An 18,368-nucleotide genomic window follows, 5' to 3' on the forward strand; every position below is an offset into this window, starting at 1 on the left:
GGAGGCCCCATGACCATTCTCACCTTCATGCAGAACCAGACAGAAACGGGGAAGGTCATTATGATGAACAGGAAAGACAAGATGGTCAGAAGCCACTCACAGACGCCCAGACCTGGAGACTTTACTCCTAGGGAGAAATACAAAAGGACCGTGTTAGCAGAGGCCAGCTCCCAAAATACCGACAGCCTGACAAGCGCCCGGGCCCGTCAGCTTCAGTGTTGGCCTTTGCCTAAACCCGGCGCGTGTGAACCATTTGCTCTCCCTGGAGCTGGCTCAGGTGAGCAGGAGCTGCCAGGATGCACCGACAGGTTTCGTCCCCGCTTTACTGCCAGAAATGGAGCCGTGCTTCCCCGTGGGGCCTCGACTAGAGAGCAGCCTTCAGGCTGAAGACCTGCAGGCACCAAGCGGTGTCCAAGGGTTTGGAAGGAGCAATTTGTTGGCTGACCTGGGAGCCCAGAAGTCCGTCGGGAGAGGTGAGCTAAGGGCAAAGAGAAAGATGGCGAATAGGAAGTTGATTTCAACGCGCACAGCCTGAAGCGCCCTTCCCTGTCAGAGGATCTCAGGCCCTTTGGAACAGGAGTTCAGTCGCATCCCAGCTCCCTGATGCGGTGGGACCGAGCCGCTGGTGCTACTGAAATCTCCCTGCGCCCTCCAGCGGTCACACCGAGGCGTGGGGGCTGACTGGGGTGCTCGGGTCAAAATGACCTTCCCCATCTCCCCAAAGCCAGGACGGGGCGTCTTGACCTGGCTGACCTTTGTTGTGAGGGAAAACCTGCAGGTGTGGCCTGGAAATAGATTCCTTCTGGGGTACCTAGACCCAGAGGGCGGACCAGCAGTGAAGTTAGCGTCCCTGCGCGTCTCCCACTTAGATCTTCTCGAGCTCTTCCCTTCTTGCCCCTTTGCCTTTGGAGCTCTCTGCAGAGCCAGCAGGTCTGGAGGGAGGTTCACATGCCAAGAACCTGCGTGATCACTCTAGCTCTACAGCACCAGGAGGCTGTGAGGCTGGCTGGGGTCTCCCGTGTCTCACCCCAAGGAAAACTGTGTCTGTGCCAGGCGGGTGCGATGGCACTCACCGTGCGGAGTTATTCTGTGGCCGTACAGGGTCAAAGAGCCCACAGCTTTCCAGCCCTTCCCCTTCCATAATCCATACCTCCCTCTTGCTGCTCACTGTCCAGCAATGCCATTGCCTCCGTTTCATTCTTTGAGGATTTACACTATTCTTTGCCTAAAACTAGTATATATACCCACTGCTTTTGTAAAGCGTGAGGCCTTTTTCTAGAAGGGCATCCAACTCAGCGCCGAATTGTAAACCAAAAATGTTATTGCCTTTGCCTCAAAGACTTGATCCTTTTCAAGGTTTTACCAGTGAATGAGCGTTTCCCACTTGGGACACAGGGGGGACTCCCCATGCCTGGGATTAGGGATGCAGGGAGCTGTGCGAGGGGCAAGGGGGCACGTGGAGCCCAGCGGGGAAGCACAGCTGGTGCTTTTTGGCCCTCGGGCTCTGCCTTTCCCCCCTCAGAAGGGGGGCTCAGGTGCCACTGACCCGCAGGGGCTGCTCCAACAGGGGAAAATTCCCGCCTCCTCCTCCCCCACCCCGCCATTTTCCCGCCAGGAGGCGGCGGCTCCGCCCTCGCGGAGGAGGAGGAGAAGGAGGGAATTAGGGGCCCAGGGAGCTCTGTGGTGAGTAGGGGAGCGCTTGGGGGTACAGGGAAGGTTCTTCATGGTCTGTGAGGGGCGAGGGTGCATCCGCCTTCCTGGAATTAAGGATGCATGGAGTTCTGTGGGGGGCAAGGGAGCACGTAGGACAGAGCAAGGAGACCCCACGCCTGGGATTAAGGGCAGGGGGGTCTCTCTGAGGGGCAGAGAATCCCCATGCCCGGGTTTAGGGGTGCAGGGAGCTCTGTGAGGGGCAAGGGAGCGCTTGGGGCTGGAATTAGGGATGCAGGGAGCTGTGTGAGGGGTACAGGGGGGACTCCCCATGCCTGGGATTAGGGATGCAGGGAGCTGTGTGAGGGGTACAGGGGGGACTCCCCATGCCTGGGATTAGGGATGCAGGGAGCTCTGCGAGGGGCAAGGGGGCACGTAGGACAGAGCAAGGAGACCCCCCGCCTGGAAGAAGGAGGTGAGGTCGCTGCTTATTACCGATAAAGAGGGTTTAACCCCAGCACAGCTGGAGAGGGGAGTACATGGCCATGATGGGCAAACCTCTCCCTCTACGTGACCTGGGCTTCCAATCCACCTTGGAGCTGGTGGCAAAAATGCCTGACGTTGTCAGAATCTGTCCTCAGGAGAAAGGCACGTTTATCCTCAAAGGTGAGGTTTTATTTCCGTAAAAGTGGAGGAGTTGTTTGGAACCTCATACTGGTATGAAGCGATGCTCTAAAACCAGGAGGTGCAGAATGAATTGCCAGAGCTGTAGGTCATGTATCTCTGTCACTCTTTTTCTCATATAGCTCTGTTTAATTTTTTTGCCGTTGATGTTTTTTACTGTGTCTTAATCTGCCTTTTTGTACTTTTCTCCTCCTTCCTCCTGGAAAATAACAGAGGCTTCCAGTTCTTTTTGTACATTTTGCACTCTGCTCTTGGTTTAGAAACTGCAGTAACGTTTCTATAGGAAGTTCAGTCTGTATCAAAGAACTTTTATTATTTTCCCAACAAAACTTGCAGCAGATGAGTTTCCTTTTGTGATCCTGTATCCAAGAATTGGACCCACCTTTCTGCTTGGATCTGGATTTCTAGGGATGAGGGTGCAGGTTGGTTCTTGGCTGTTTCATCTGGTTCATTTCAGTTCACAAAGGGAAAGTAAAAGTTACCCTGTTGGAAATGCGATCTAGCGTGATTGGTTTTGAAAGACACGCCTGCTTCTGAAGAGGGTGGGGAGAATAGGAAAGAGGAGGACCTTTGCTTGTATAAAGCTTTCAGTAGTTTGCTGTCTTGGTAATCTCATAATTTATTTCTTTCTTTCTTTCTTTGGTAGCCATTGCAGATGAGACCACCAAAGGTATTGCAAAACTGGTTGCCAGGCAGGAGGAAAGTGTTAAGTCACGAAAGAATGATGCTGTGAAGGCACGTGCTGCTTTTCCCTCTAGGAACACAAAGTGTCTCCCTCGCAGCCAGCGACTGGGAAGGCTGAGCTGCAGGATCTGCTGAGTTCCTCACCACTTCTGCTCAGGAACTTTGAGAGGGCCTATCGCAGACGCTTTGGCCGGCCGTTCCAGTATAGGTGATACGGATTTGTCTCTGTATTTCAAGTCCTTGAAAGTGTGTCCGATATCATTGTTGTTGAGCAGACAAAAGCAGGTTCCTTGCTGACCCTGAGGAAGTAGCCGGAAGGTGAGACAGCGAAGGAAGAGGTGCCGCAAGGTGGGGCGCGCAAAGAGGTGCCAGAAGGTGAGGGAGGGTATTATTTAACTGGAAGTATGTAGCTGCCAAGCAGCTGTGTTTCAAGTGATGATGCTGCCTTTCCAGTAGCTGTCGTAGTCCTGGTTTCCCTAAGCTTTAGCGCAGAAGGGCTGCGAGGTACTGTAGAAGCAGCTGTTACAAGGGTGGTGTTGTGGTAGCAGAGAGCTTAACTGGAAGTTTTCTACAGTTTGCCACTGTTTTTCAGTGCGAGGTGAAAGAAGGGATGTTAAGGCCCTTTCTGAATGCGTGTATAGGACTGGAATTTCTAGTAATTCCAGGCAACAGGTAATAAAACTAGAAGGATCTCTGGCACGTCGGCTCCGCAGGCTGGTAAAGCCTTCCAGATGCGCTTTTTGAGGCTGAAGCACTAATCTGAAAGGCATAGCTATACTGCTTCTCTGAAGAAGAGCCTGTAGATATCCTCAGCGTTCCCCTAACAACTATGAGAGAAAGCAGAGGATTGCATAAGGTTCCTGCCAAATGCCTGACTTTTCTTAGCATCATTCTAGGAATTTATTTAGTCCTTGTCATGCTTGCAAGAGCAAGTGTGTTTTATTTTGCTTGAATTTATTAGTACGGCGAAGGATGCCTCTCAAGCAAATCCCCGTGACTGTGGGTGCTACAAGAGATGAGGAAAATGGCACTAGTACTTGTACGCTTTCATGGCCAGGTGTATTCTCCTTCTGCTTAATATGTAAATAAAGAATAACAACTAAACTCTCTTTACAGCTGCACCTGCAATTGAGATGCCTCCTTTGGAACCCATCCGTGATGCCAAGTGGTTTCACCTGCCGGCAGAAGAGAAGTCAGAGCCAGTGGAAGGACAAGCACTAGATATGGGTGATGTCCTCAAACAAGTAAGTGGCAGGATGAGTGATCTGTAGCTTTGTCATGTCTTCGTCCAGGGGGTGATAATTTTTTTCACTGCTTTTGTTTTTGCTTGGTTTGTATTGTTGATGCACTGTTGCTTCCAAAAAAAAATTGTACCTAGTTTAGATGAGGCTGGAGGTGACCAGAGTCATACTGACCTGATATATAACTCTATGTGCCCTCCAGCCTAGGTCTTCTTCTTGTCTCTTTCTGGTCTTGAGATCTCTGTTGGAGATCATCCAAAGCCAGTAAAGCATAATCTTGTTCCCCAATAAGAGTGGAGACAATTCTTTTTGTGTTCTTAATAGCCTTCTTCTGAGAGTAGCTGTGTGACATTGCCCCTGCTGCAGTAGCGTGGGTTTAAGTGTCTAGCAGCTACGTGGCAGAGCTGAGGAATGGTCCTTGGAGACCTCAGTCCTGTCGTTGCCACTCTGCTCTTTGGTTGGACTTGAAAGTTTTGTTGCTGTTGTTGTGGTTTAGCAATGTATTTTTAGAAAGGGATGGAGAAGTACAGAGGCTCTGACCTGCCAGACCTGCTTGGGAGAATTTCTTTGTGCCCCCTCTATTTTTTTTTCCTCTTTTGAGCATCTTTAGGCCTTTGTTTTCTCAGGAAAGTTCTCCTGCTGCGAATTATTTCCTCTGCCAAGCTCATCTGGTGGTTCTACACAACTGTACAGTTGGAGTACCTAGACAGGGAAAGGGTTGCAGGGATTCTTTCTGAATTTGGTGTGCTGTTCACTTAATGAACTTGAAAGCTTAGGGCTACGAGTTGGATGAAGTCCGTGGGGAATTTCCCTAGATCAGACAAAGTCTGCTTGTGGGAAGGGTAGAAAAGGGAGAGAGATGGTCCACGTAGCCCCATTTTTTTCTTGTTATGTGTCGCAAAGGGAATCTGTTTAAAGATTCTAGCAGGGCGAGTCTTGGAACGTGTTTGTACAACTCGTGTTTGTCATGAAGCACCAGTTTTGCTGGTTTGTTTTAAAAGTGCCCTAGAGAGGAGGAAAGTGAGCTGGAATGTGTTTGGGTAGGCAGTGAACCAAGATTTCAAGATGCTGCAAAGTCGAGGGGAAAGATGCGACCTGATTCCTGGCCTGCTGTAAGGTATGGAAGTATCTGGTGATGAGACGCCAATAGCGGAAGCGTTGTAAGGGACAAATGAGGGACAAGGGCCGAGTCAATCTGCTCGGCCCCGAGAAGGGTCAAATATATAGAGCTGCTGCTCTTGGCAGCTTTTTCTTGCCGTGCCGAGCAGAAGGAAAGTTGTCATCCACACCACTCTTGGCAGCTGCCGCTCTGGCTTAAGGCAAGGAGTTAGCCAGTCTTACGAGCCGTGCCTCTTCTAGGGCTAGTTTTACAGTGTGTTCGGTTGTTTACCTTTTTCTTATAATTTTCTTGCTATTTTGTGAAGGTGTTTTTTAAGTAGACATTTCTACGTCTTTCAAAGGAATGTCTGTTGTCTCTGCCAACGTGTGAACTACGTGATAAACATCACGTGTGCCCGTAACAGTCTGACACGAGGAGCTTTCATGGAGCAAACCTGTCCCTTGGCAATATCACTGTTGACTGGCACTTCTGGGAGGAAATCCATGAAATGTAAGGGGATTTTAGAGGTGCTGCTGCTGCTCAGGCAAGAATTCCCTCAGGTACTCTTTAACTCAAAAATGTTAACTGCCTGGTTAACTCAATGTTTTAGTCAAAGTTTTTAACAAAAAGAATTCAAGGGTGTTCTTCCTCGCTCAGTCTGCAGGAGAGACTCTAATCTGCTTTTTTAAAAAACGGTTCGAAGGGCTAGTATTGTCTCTCGGTTGACTGTAGCCGTGTAAGCAGTGGGGTGTGCTGGAAGACAAATTTCCTGTAAGTTGTCTGGTGTGTGATGCAGTGGTAACTCGTAGCATACTCACAATGAGTAAAACTGGAATAGTTTTGACTTCTGGACGCTGGAGGAGTGCTGTTTGTTGGCACAAACCGAATCTCTGGAGGCAGTGAAAGTGGCTGATGTCTGATTAAGGTTTCCATGCACGCTGGTTCAAGTGGAATAAAGTTTACAGCAGCTAAAGAATGATGCAAAATTGCAAGCTGTGCCAAGAACTGATGTACAAATTTGCCTAGAATGAGAAAAGAATAGGATTTGTAGCGTTTGTATGTTCTTATCTTTTGGGAAATAGCTCTGGTGTGTGTGAGATGCATTTGTGCCTTCTGTGTCTTGAATTGTTTTCAGATAGTTTTTCTACTTCAGTCATGTGCTCTTTCATGGGGACAGAAGATAGAAACAGCATCTTTGGGGTAAAATCCAACAAGCAGGTGGGTTTTTTTGGTGTGAGTTTTTGATTTTTTTTTTTCTCTTTATCAGTAGCCATTCAATATCTTTGTCTAAATACCTAACGTGTCATCAGTTCCTCTTCTTTATTCCTTGAAGGAATATGAGGAAGGTATTTTTGTTGCACCACTCTTTACACAGGAGGGAGGAAAGAGAGAAGGAAGGTGGAGGGTGTGAAAATAGATGTTAGGATCCCAGGGACAGTTTTAATCCGAGTTTGCGCTATTTGTTGGGATTCTCTGATCTTCAGTAATTCATGGGTTCCCAGGAAAGCAGAACTATTTTTTTACCTTAATGCAGAGGCCAGTTATGTGTGTTCAGGGCGTAGCAAGACTTCTGAGTGCTACTTTCCTCTTGTCCCTTTGTAGTGTCAAGATTTAGATTTGAAGCTGTCAATCTTCAATCTGGCAACGACTCCAGAAATTCCCCCTGATGCTGTTCAGGACAGAAGCCTTTGCAGTTTCCCACCTTTGGAGCGCTTGTGTTTGGTGGGAGTCTTTGTGGAATGTATAATCTCTCCTAGCCGGTTCTACATCCAAGCGTGCCACGCAGAAACATCCGATAAACTCCAGGATATGATGTTTGAGATGAGGGGAGGACGTGCTATGCTGATTCTGTGCTATTACCTGGGTATTTGCACTGAGGGAACAGGGCACCCAGCTGTTTGTTACGGTCACTACAGGCTTGACTTCTGGATATGGAGATGCCAGTGCCGTACTAAATCACATAATCATAATGCTTCCCCATTCCTTTTATCTAGCAAGCAGTAAGTATCGCTAATAGTTTGGCTGTGTCCTAGACGGTCTTAAACTTTAAAAGCCTGGAAAAGTTGTGGAAAGGAACTTGAGGGTTCTGTATTGTTGACATTGCTATTGCTGATGTGCTTGGTTAAGGCTTTTACTTCCATCTCCAGCACTTACCAAAAGCAGCAGGTAATAAGCCTTAGTCATATCTATATTTGAAAGCAAAACCCCATCAGTGGGTTTGTCTGTCAGGTACGTTGTGCGTTTGGGACTCTTCCACTACGCTGCAGTTGCTGTTAGTCGTGTGCCAAAGTAAATACTGGATGTCCGTGGGGCAAACGTGTGGTCGCAGGCTGCAGACAGGTACTGTGTGTGTAAGCCAGGACTCCGGAACCTGGCTCGTAAGAAGCCCTGTGCCAAGTCAGGGTAATGTTAAAAGTGAACGACTAGAATGGCTGTATTTAGTCGCTGATTAGCGCCCATTAGTTAACTTTTTGTTGGACCCCAAGAATACCATTTAAATGTTAAAAGTTTAGGTTTGTGTATTTATTGTCACTTGGTTTAAGTAGAACAGAAACATAAACTATCTATTAGAACAACTCCTGAAAATCGGTCTCGTGGAGGCTTTGAGAAATGAGGATTCTTCTGAACCCTGAAGTGTATTTCTGTTTATCCATCTCCTGCGTCCTACCAAGCACAGTTTTTCATTGTGATCTCTGGCAGACACTGTTACTTGAGTAAACTTGTTTCTGATCGTTCTGTCATGCCTGAGTCTTCAGTACGTCCTGGACAGCTTTGCTGTGTAACGGTCTCAAAATGGTGGTACCGCGTTATCATCCACCGCGTGATCAATGACCAAGAAGCAGAGGTGTTCTACGCAGATTACGGAAACCTGGGAATCGTCCGAAGGTTTGCCTGGAAATGGTTCTCAGGATTAGCTGTTCCATCGCCTTCCCAGGGATGAGGGTGAGGCTGCTGGGCCTGTCACTCTCCAGGAAGACATCCCACCACGCAGGTTTCCTAGAAAGTGTCTATTTGGATTTTTTTTTCCCGTAGCAGTGCCTTGCAGGTACTTCCTTGCTTACATGTTAATGCGTGAGGTGACGTTAAGAACAAGATCTGCGGTGCAGATCACTCCAAGCCCTTTGCTTATCATCGCTGTGGGCTAAACCCTTTCCTCTTCCTTTATTCACTCTTGCCCCTTTCTGTCACTTTCGAGGAAGCTCCCTAATCCTCTTCCCTGAGTTTTGTGAATGGACGTAAACATCTCTTGAACAGACATCCTCCCAGTTGGGAGCATTTGTGGTGTCAGAGGTACTCGTTCTCCTCTGTAATTCAGTACCTTCCCCATATTTGCTTCTGCCCTCTCATTTGCCTCTATTCATGCCTGGCCATAGGCATTCTGTGTTTCAAAAGTGATTTTTCTCTGTCCATAACTTTCTTATCAAAAGAGGTTATGAGGAGAGGATGCTTGGGCAAGGGAAGGCATAAGGGACCGGTTGTTATTGCTATTTCTGCTGTGCCCCTTCTCTGGCTACGGAGTGTTTTCCAAAGCTGCTGTCGGGCTTTATTCGTAAGCACAAGATGCGATATGTGCCTCTCTATTCCTAAGCTGATCTTAAAACCCAGAAGAGGAGGAAGTTCTGCTCTTCTGCCTGGTTTTGCTCCTTTACTCCTGTAACAGGTTTTGGTTTTTTTTGCGTTGTAGGCGGTGCTACTTGAAGCTCCCTGCTCAGGCCATCCCGTGTTCCTTGGCGTGGGTAAAACCCGTGGGGGTACGTGCTCACATGCAGTTTTCTTTGACGTATGCATGACAGCCATCAAGTCGAGGTTGGCTTTTTCTCCTGACAAGGGCAAACCTTTGGAATAATTTGGGTCCTGCTGCTGTTACGTTCAGCGGAGTGTGACTGCCTAAGTGTCTGTCTCTGCAGGGGATTGCTCTTCCGCTGTCTGTTTTCCTTCCAGTCAGAGTATTCTTGCTCATATTGTTGCAGAAACAGATAGCTGCCGTTAAGCAAATGAACAGACTTGTTTCTTCCCCTGCCGGTAGTTCTCCCTGGTCCTTCTGAAGTCTTGCTAGCTCCAGGCCTCTGTTTTAAATCTGTCTTCTCTGACAGAGCTTTCTTTGAGTGAGTTGGTTTGATGCAGTCAGCGTAGCCAAAGGATTATAGAGGTCATAAAAAAAGTTCCTCCGTGCTGGGAAGCCTCTTGGTCAAGACACCTGAGAAATACAGTCTCTGAAGCAAAGCGCATGAGCACGGTTGATTCTTCTGCATTGTAAAGACATTATTTTAAAAAAGTTATTTCCTCTGTTTTTTTGAGGGTTAAAGAATCACAATTTTCTTTGCAGTGAAGCTTAGCAGTTTCCAAAACCTGACACTTTTAAAGTCTCTAATTATGTGATTCCAGAAATTAAAAAAGAAAGACGCAACAATATTTTAGGCAGTTGTGGTAAAAATGAGCGGTGAACACCATTGAAGCGTGTTTGAAAACAGACGTTTAGGGTGAAAGGGCTTCCCAGTGTGCCTAGCACTGCGGCCTTGGGGTAGTTTGATTTACTTCAGTGCTGGGAAGCTTGTCTGCCTGACTTCCCTGTATTTGTCCCTAGCCTGACCTGGCTTCACTGCCTTCTTGACAAGTACTCACAAGGACAAATCTCGGGCACTGGATGTTGATCTGTTTATAGTAACTTAACATTCTCGTTTCTTCTTCAGGGTTCACGGTCCAATGATGCGATTCTCCTATTCAAGAAGCTGTGTGATTCCAAGCTACTTGTGGGCGTCGTGGATGAATATGTGAATGGCATTTGTCATCTCTTCCTGTGTGACGCAGCCACTAAGGACGATATCTACTTCCACGCTGTCTTGAGCAGTAGGGGATGTGCTGACATCTGTGGGAAGAAGGTTCCTTCCCAGGTCAGGAGGGAGGCGTGTGCTTCTGACAGGAAAGGCAGGGAAAGGATTGGTTGGGTGCCTGTAGTGGAGAGATCTTTACCTTGAAGCAAGTAGTTTTGTGAAGAGCAAAACCGGTATTCCCTGCTTCCCTGCAATTTACTGTTTTGGGGCTGTATCCCACGGTGTCTACGGTGACAGCTTTCTTTTTGGGTAAGGTGGAATTCGATGATACAGCAGAGATGTTCTGGTTTAGCAGAACAAATTCTTTTCATCCTGACTTCTAAGAGTGGATTTTTAAAGTGGATTAGCTTGTTAATATTGCCGAAAAGGAAAATAGATGTTCTGAACATGAGGCCAAGCTGGGATGGAATTGAGGAGTTGTATTTGTAACTTTTCTAAACATTGTTAATTCCGGTAGGTTTTGTTAGTCATAAGTTGAGGCCTCCGAGTCATCCAGACCATGAGAGCAAGTCCATTAGATGTTACTGTCTGGCTTCAAGTAGCGCTGCATAGAATCGTAGAATTGCCAGGTTGGATCGTAGAGTCCAACCATTCCTATCTGCCGCTAAACCGTGTCCCTGAGCACCTTGTCTGCCTGTCTTTTAAACACCTCCAGGGACAGTGACTCAACCACCTCCCTGGGCAGCCTCTACCAGTGCCCGATGACCCTTTCTGTGAAATTTTTTTTGTCTGATATCCAGTCTGATATCCATTTTTTCTGCTAGCCAGTGGCACGGGCAGTTGAGTGAGGAACAGGGTAGTTAAATAAATAATTTTGGCCTTTCCTGCTCTAGGCCCCGGAGATTGGTTGTGCCGTTAAACTGAATTATAGATATGGTCTTGGCTTACAAAGTCTCTTTCTTTGCCAGTGACGTGTATAGTGCTGGACGGTGTAACCAGGGTAGATTGCATGTTGTGCCTTGAGCAGAGATTGAAGCTGTGAGCCAGCACAGAGAGCATTTATGATTTAGGCCCATCAGTGTTGCCTGAATGTCTCAGCTCCGTTTCAGCAAGAAGTCTGTGGATACGAAAACCTTTAGAAAGGTGCTGCAACAGTTTTGTATCTCAGCAGAAAGTCAGGCTTTGCAGCCCGGAGTGCTTGTATCTGTTGTTTCGTTTAGTAGATGCAGAATGCGTATTTTGGCAGGATTAAATCCAATAATTGTCTTTTTGCGTGTGCGTGTTCCATTTAGCGGGTAGGGGGCTATTGCTGGGTGATTTTATTGCTGGAGGGAGTTGATTTTCTTAGTAAGACAATTTCTCCAAGAATTCAGAGCTCACTTGTGGGTGGTGTGCTTCTTTGTAAAACCCATTAGAATTCTTTTTATTCTTTATGGTGGTGACAACTTACTTTTCTTGACTCAGCTGTTGGGGTTTTATTTGTTCGTAGGGATTTGAGGAAGTGAATCCTTCAGCCTTGTATCTTGAGCCCAGCAGAAAGCAGGAGAATGCTGAACCCGTGGAGCCACACCTTCGCTCGCAGCAGGAATCTTTGAACGTAAATAGTGACATAGCAAGCTCGAAGCTGGATGAGGATGAACTGTGGGAACAGGTGAGAGTTTGGCTGCGGTGTGACTATCGTTCAGTGGAATTGGCTCCAGGGATCAGTAGATGTGTTGGCTTAGTCCTATGCAGTGTCTTGTGGAGTGGTTTTTTTTCCTTTGCTTTTATAAAAAGCAAGCAGAACCGTGACGTAACAACAATTACACGTGGACCATAAATACGTCCGTCGCTGCTTGACCTCTGATCCCTTTGCAGACGTCAGGGAGTCTGTGCTCAGTGAGTTCTCCAACCTTCCATACGCACCATCGTTTTTGAGTTAGAGGGAAGAATGGACTCCAAGAACTCAGACCAGTACCAGATCCCTGAGATCAGTTTGACTTAGCAGTTTCCTAGTTTGCACCCCAGGAGCCAAGAGGTGGTGTGGTCTCCTCTAGTGTCTCTGGGGTTTGGCAAAGGATGTGTAATAACTCGGGGTGTCATTTACGTGTGGGAAAGGAGCAGAAGAACTAGCGATGTCTTGTTTGCCTTAAGGGTCTTGCTCATTTTAAACTTCTCCGAAAGGAATCCATTTGCAGGCTTGGTTGTTACAGGGGTTAAAGTTGTACACGACTGGAGTTTTTTTTAAAAGTTAACTCTAAAAGCGACCGATACCCAGGTCTGGATACTGCTGTACGCCTTTGATTTCAGAGCAGGTTGAAGAGAGGAGCCCTTTGCTATTATTTAATGGATGAAAAAGAATGATGAACAGAGGGGTTAAGCAGGGAGTAAAATCCAGGTCTTGGGTGCAGTCTAGCACGGTACCGTTAGAAACACCAGGGGTATTGTTTTACAGGTCACTCTCTCTACTTTTGTGTGATTTAAATTGTAGTTTTTTCATGACACATTTTACTACTGACGCCAAGTAACTGTCAGCTGTTGAAGTGTTCAGCAGTGGGCCGGCTCCAGGGCTGTTTTTCTGACATTCCTCTGAAACGTAAAAACGTAAGAGTTACTGTAGTGTCGGTAACTTGTAAAGCGGTCATTTTAGCCAGGTTTTATTTTAGCCAACTGTGTGTCTGGGCTAGGGAAACTATAAGCTGCACGTGTTGGATATTGGTGGGCTTGCACTGTCAATACATCATCTGAACTGAAGGTCCCAAACATCGTCTTTATGTGGGAGAAATGAATGTGACCGAGACTCTGCAAATCTGAGTTTATTGTGATTTTTATGGTAAAATCTGGTTAAGTGCAGCAAGATCCATGTGTGTAAACGTCAGACAGAGCTGGCAATTTGGAGACTAGAGGAATGTAAGTGCCTTCAGGTTTTCTTCTGTTTTGAAGGGTCTTAGAATCCTTTTCCAGGAACAGTAATCCTCTCTTTTCTGCTATTCTGTTTAGTTGCTCGAAACGATTCCTCTCCTCCTCGGTGCATCACCGATGTCACCATCAGTATCAACTCTAATAATTGCTCAAAGTGTTTAGAACTGGGATGAAATACGTCTGACTCTTGGTACTGCTCGGCTAGCGTTTTCTGGGAACTCCTCTTTGGCAGTGGGGAACTCCCTTTGTGTTGTCCAATCCTAGATTTGCCTTGTCAGGATTAACTCGACCCCCTCCTCTGCCCTTAAGTGCGAAATGGCTGGACGCTGAGTTGTCTCAGCTGTGCTGTGTGAAGGCACTTCTCCATGGTGAAATTCCTCAGAAGGCAGCAAGCAATAACCAGAAAAGATTGCTCAGATAAAACTGTCCTTTCCAGGTGGTAAGTTTTCCTGTGGAGTACAGAAATGAAAGTGGGAGTCAGTAGCTTTCCTTGCTTTGTCCGTCTCCTTGGCAGTGGCACCTCTCTGCTGAGGAGGAGTTAGAGGGGGATGTGTGGCCAGCTTTGGATGAAGCCAGTGTCCAAAGCACAACGGACCGAGACCCTGAACCTGCCCAGGAGGATACAAAAGAAAGTCCTCCAGAGCTCATCGCAGAGGCTAAGGTGAGAGCCCTGAGCAGAGCTATTGCAGTTGAGGAGGGTTATTCTTGGTTTTAGGTTGTGTGAATTGCTTTGACCTGTGGTTTTTGTTTTGTTTTTTTTAAAGCGTCTGGCATGGCCTCGGGGCTGTGTTTTCCTCCTTGCTGTTGTTTCTGGGTGCTCGACTAGTGCTCTGCTGGTGCATTGAGGTGTGGTGGGAAGCAGACTACTCTTCTTTCTCTTTCATGCACAGTCCTGAGGGTTACTGGGAGTCATTGTGGGGTTTTCCTGGATCACTCAGAGGTCCCCCCTGGGTTAGGGGGATGGGTTTGAGAGGGTGGCATTTTGGGCTGTGCTTTGAGGCATTGTGTGGCACCAGTAACACAACTTTACTGCTTAAATAGTGGTTAATGATAATGGTAATGAGTCTGGCCGGGCCTGCAGCATGGCCTTTGGCCTGCGCTCTCCTTTGGGTTCAGCAGGGAGCCGGTGTCACTCAGGGTTTGTCGAGTCACAGAAGGTGTTATAGAGCTGGAAATGGGAGTGTGCCTGCAAGGTTTTGGATAACCGCAGCTCCTTACCCATCTGGAGATTGAGAGTGACTGAGACAAAGCGCTTTGTAGAAGGACGAGGGGGAAGCTGGCTCTCAGATAGTCTAAAGCAGAGCTGGAAGAACTGGTGGCGCTGGGAGATGTTACCTGAAGGGGATGGAGGGAAAGCAAGCTGGAAAGGGACCTTGAGAGAACGAGAGAGGAGGGAAAACCTCTCCTAGGAAGCGTGGGGAGAAAGTACGATGAGGTGAGATGAGAAGTAGGCAGATGAGCAGATAGCAATAGGGTCCTTGTGAGCTGACTTAAGTACTTCCCCACAAGTATTAAACGGCGAGTTCCAAAGCATAGGGATTTGCTAACTGGAGCAGAGAAGGCCTGGCTACTCCCTGCTCCTCAAACACTCTCTAGGGTACCTGCTCTCATCTGCCTCTTGTGTGCTAACAGACATTTTTAGCGTCCACCCTTGCACCCTGTCTGTTTCTGCTTTGCTGTGGAGCGGCAGTGATGCTGCCTGTCCCAGTGAGGATAGCATGGGTGGCAAGAGGAGGTGATAGTCATCTTTTACATCTGTTTGGTTCTTTTTTTTTTTTTTAAACTCTTGTCCTAGCAGTTTTTATTTTTACTGCATGTCAGGTGGGGATTTTACAGTGGGCTGGTGGGTATCGAGCAGAGTCCGGTTGGTTAATTGGATTCACCTCTCACCCAAGTTATTCTGTATGGGTGTCCTATCAGCGCAGAATTTCTGCTGCCCAGCCGTGTAGCTCTCCGTGCTGCTTCAGGAGCACCTTGTGGTCCCCTGGGGAGGCCAGTTTATGTTGTTTAAATCCTTTTTTTTTTTTTGTGAAAACAATTGTTTTGTTGTGGGCTAATCCTCTGAACACACTTCCACCAAAGTGTGAAGCAGCTTTGAATGGCGATTCACCCCTTGTGAGGATGGATGGCTCTCTTCTGCTGCCTTGACAACAGAATAAGCCTAGAGAGCAAGTACCGGATTTTTGAACAGCCGTAGTTGGGCAAGGGGAATAGTTGCTTGTCTGTTGTTTCGCTATTTTTCTCGTCCGGGCTGCGTTAACAAATACAAACGTTGGCTGTATTACCTGTCTGTGGCCGAAAGGTGGGTAATCGTCCCTGGAACTTGCTTAATTTGAGAAAAAATGCAGAGCCACGGCCTCTGACTGTGTTCCCGCTCCCTTGCAGAAACTCCCTCTGCTGCCATAATTTGTTCTGCGTGGGGCTGCCGAGAGGTGAGCCAGCTGTTCGCTCTTTGCTAAGACGTGGTGATTTGTATCTTGTGCTAATGTGTCCCTCTTTCCAGCTTGCTGTGCAGGAGAGCTGCCCTTTGGCCAAAGTTGTTAGTAATTACTGGTGTTTTGTTTTTAAATTATCCAGTTGCTCTCCTTCCAATTGAGAGAGGATACAGACCAGGGCAGCCGATGAAGCGAATGTACTAATCGTGCCTTCTCATGAGTTTTTGATATACCTTTGCAGACACTTCCCTCTCTTGAAGAGTCCTCAATACCAGTTGTCTTCTTCAAGTCGGTGGAAGACGTTTATACCTACTCCAGGCAACCAAGAGGAATGAGCCAAGATGACCCTGATCGGACAGAAAGATTTCCCAACGAGGCCCAACGTCTTGCTCTGCATCCCGCTGTTCTACTTATGGCAGCGCCATTTATGCTGGACGACCATAACAGTACGAATAGATTTGTCGGTAAACTTTGAACACAGCAGAAAACTGAGCAGCCTGTAACTGTGCTGCGACTCTTGCAGTCGCTGTTGGGCACCTTGGGACTAGTGCTGCTGTTTTGCTAGAACAGGTGGAAACGTTGGTGTTCCTGTGGGGTGGAGATACGACGATAGTAAATAACCAGGTGCAATGCATCGGTTTGGTCTTTCGTGGGAACAAGTGCATTGAGGGTTATTTCTCTGATTTTTGCTGTCTTTTCTAGACTTCAGGCTGTTTTCGTGCAGAAGTCTGTTTCTCCATGCTAGCCCGTGTTCATTTCATACTGAATCTCTGACTGCCAGAGGTAAGGGACAAAAGCAGTTTTTTAACTTTGTAAGGTCCCTGTGTGGGTGTTCATCTTCCAAATGATGAATGGATCCACCAACCTGTATGAGCTTTGCCCATTTTACAAGGCCAGTTGACTTGCCAAAGGCGGCGCCTGTTGTTTGTGCCTCGGAACGGATCTGTCTGCGCTCTCTGTGGAGTGGAGGCCCGGTTCTCTGGGCAGGAGCTACTCAATTCACATGTGACTTCCCCCCTCGGGGAAACGGATGGGAAATCAGATGTGAATTGAGTAGCAGCACTGGGAGGAGAGGGAGAGAGGCTCTCAGATTATACTGCGTTGGGCTCACCGAAGAGATGTGCAGTAGAAAGCCCTCTCGCCATGACCCGGTAAGGTCTAGGCAAAAGGGACATCAGTCTAAAGTGGAGCTCTGAGAGTTGCCATTGTTGATGCCGTCTTTCTTTTCTGTGTTCCTCCTTATGCAGGGAAAGAGGAAGTGAGGAACAGACTTGCCCAGAAGTGCCGAGGTTGGCCTGTGCGGTGCCAGCGGGCTGTGTGACCAAGCGCCGTCTCTGAAACTGCTTGTCCCTCCTGTCACGCTAGCTGCCTTGTTCCCAGCTGCTCGCTTAGCCACTTGCGGTTCCTACTTGCAGTGGTTCCCCAGCCTGAGAAAGAACTTGAGAAGAGGGGAAGAAGGCTGAGCAACTGCCAAGGAAGGCTGCCTGGAGTAGCAAAAGCCACCGGTATGACCACGCTGTTATTTTCTTTGTTCAGAAATGTTTAATGTTTCAGGAAAACAGTTTGATTTGGTACTGATTTATTGCTCTTGGTTGTTGTTCTGAAGCACTGCATTAGAGTGTGACGTTGTGCTATATATCTTCTAAGTTTAGGAGAGGGAAGTGGACTACCTATCCCTCACTCCCTCAGTGCACAAGCAGTTTTGACGTTGTGTGGGGAAATGGTTTTTTGATTTTTGACTTCACGGATGCTCCACACGCTCCTTGCTCTTAGGAGAGGTGGTTGTATCCCAGCTGTGGCCTCAGTCCGTGGTGATGCTGAGAACTTGCCAAAGGAAATCTCCTTCCCCGAGAGAAGGATGCTCTGAATTGTTGATGGATCGGGATGCCAGACCTACGAAGCATCGGGAATCCCGTGGTACAGATATTGAATGAGATCTATAAAGAATCCAGTAAGAGAAGGCTTGAAGCTTGACATTGGCCTTGTTTACGTAGCTCTTTGCCTGTGGCAAGAAATCCTCTTGGGCCTGAGTTTATTAATGCAGAGAAAAGTTGTGGGAAGAGATGCGCCCTGGCTGCGAATGCTGACATTCAGCTGCTTTGCTGCTGCCTGGACTGTTCTTCAGGGCTTCAGGGGCCGCTCTGCCCACCCCGAAATGTGCCAGAGGTGTGTTTTGCTGCTGAGCCCCAAGAAAGGCTCAAGGTGGGATTTAACACGAACGCTGAAACAGTTAAAAGCCCAGCATAAGAAGTTTATTGATGGTCTGAGACGATCTTTAAAGCTGTCTTTCAACCCAAACTCTTTCAGGATGTTGTGACTATTTTGTTTTGATTTCAGCATTTGGGGGTGGATTTGGATGTGTGAAAGGCTAAAAAAAAAAAAAAAGGCAGAGAGAATCTGGGGCTTCTTAGGAGGGGAAGCTAGTGAAGGAGATGGGAGCAGAGAGGTGGGGAGCTATGGCTTGAGCAGGCAGGGGCTGTACAACCCTGTGGGGAGGTTTCTGGCTTCAGACTGGGGGCTTGTCTCACACGTTTGTCGTCCAGCGAAGGGAGCGGATGAAAGGGAGCTGAGCTTGCTCGGAGCACCGGGCGATGGGGTGTTTGTCCCAACAGCACCCTTTCTGCTGCAGCACGTGGGACCTGGGGCTGGGCTGGGGTGTCCGAAGGAGACCCGTGTGTCCTCCCCTGCTTGTCCCCACTGCTGCCGTGTCCCTGCTGGGCTCCACAGCTCGGCTCCCTGCAGCATAGAACTCTTCTTCTGTGGGGGATGAGGAGCTGCAAAGACTGCTGGGTGGGCAGCAGCCCTGTTCCCAGCTGGGGTTGCCTCCATCCCCGTGCCCTGCCTGGGATGGAGTGGGTCCTGCAGCTGCCTGGAAGTGTTGCTGGGGGCTTTTGGGGACGGC

The 18,368-nt window shown here is 48.0% G+C and overlaps 1 pseudogene; it reads left to right on the forward strand.

Annotated features, from left to right (window-relative positions):
* The first annotated feature begins 9 nt into the window (after nucleotides 1-9).
* On the forward strand, nucleotides 10-16,929 carry LOC138723329 (tudor domain-containing protein 5-like; annotated as a pseudogene).
* The last annotated feature ends 1,439 nt before the right edge of the window (nucleotides 16,930-18,368 follow it).

Source organism: Phaenicophaeus curvirostris, chromosome 8 (assembly GCF_032191515.1).
Source record: "Phaenicophaeus curvirostris isolate KB17595 chromosome 8, BPBGC_Pcur_1.0, whole genome shotgun sequence".
NCBI lineage: Eukaryota > Metazoa > Chordata > Aves > Cuculiformes > Cuculidae > Phaenicophaeus > Phaenicophaeus curvirostris.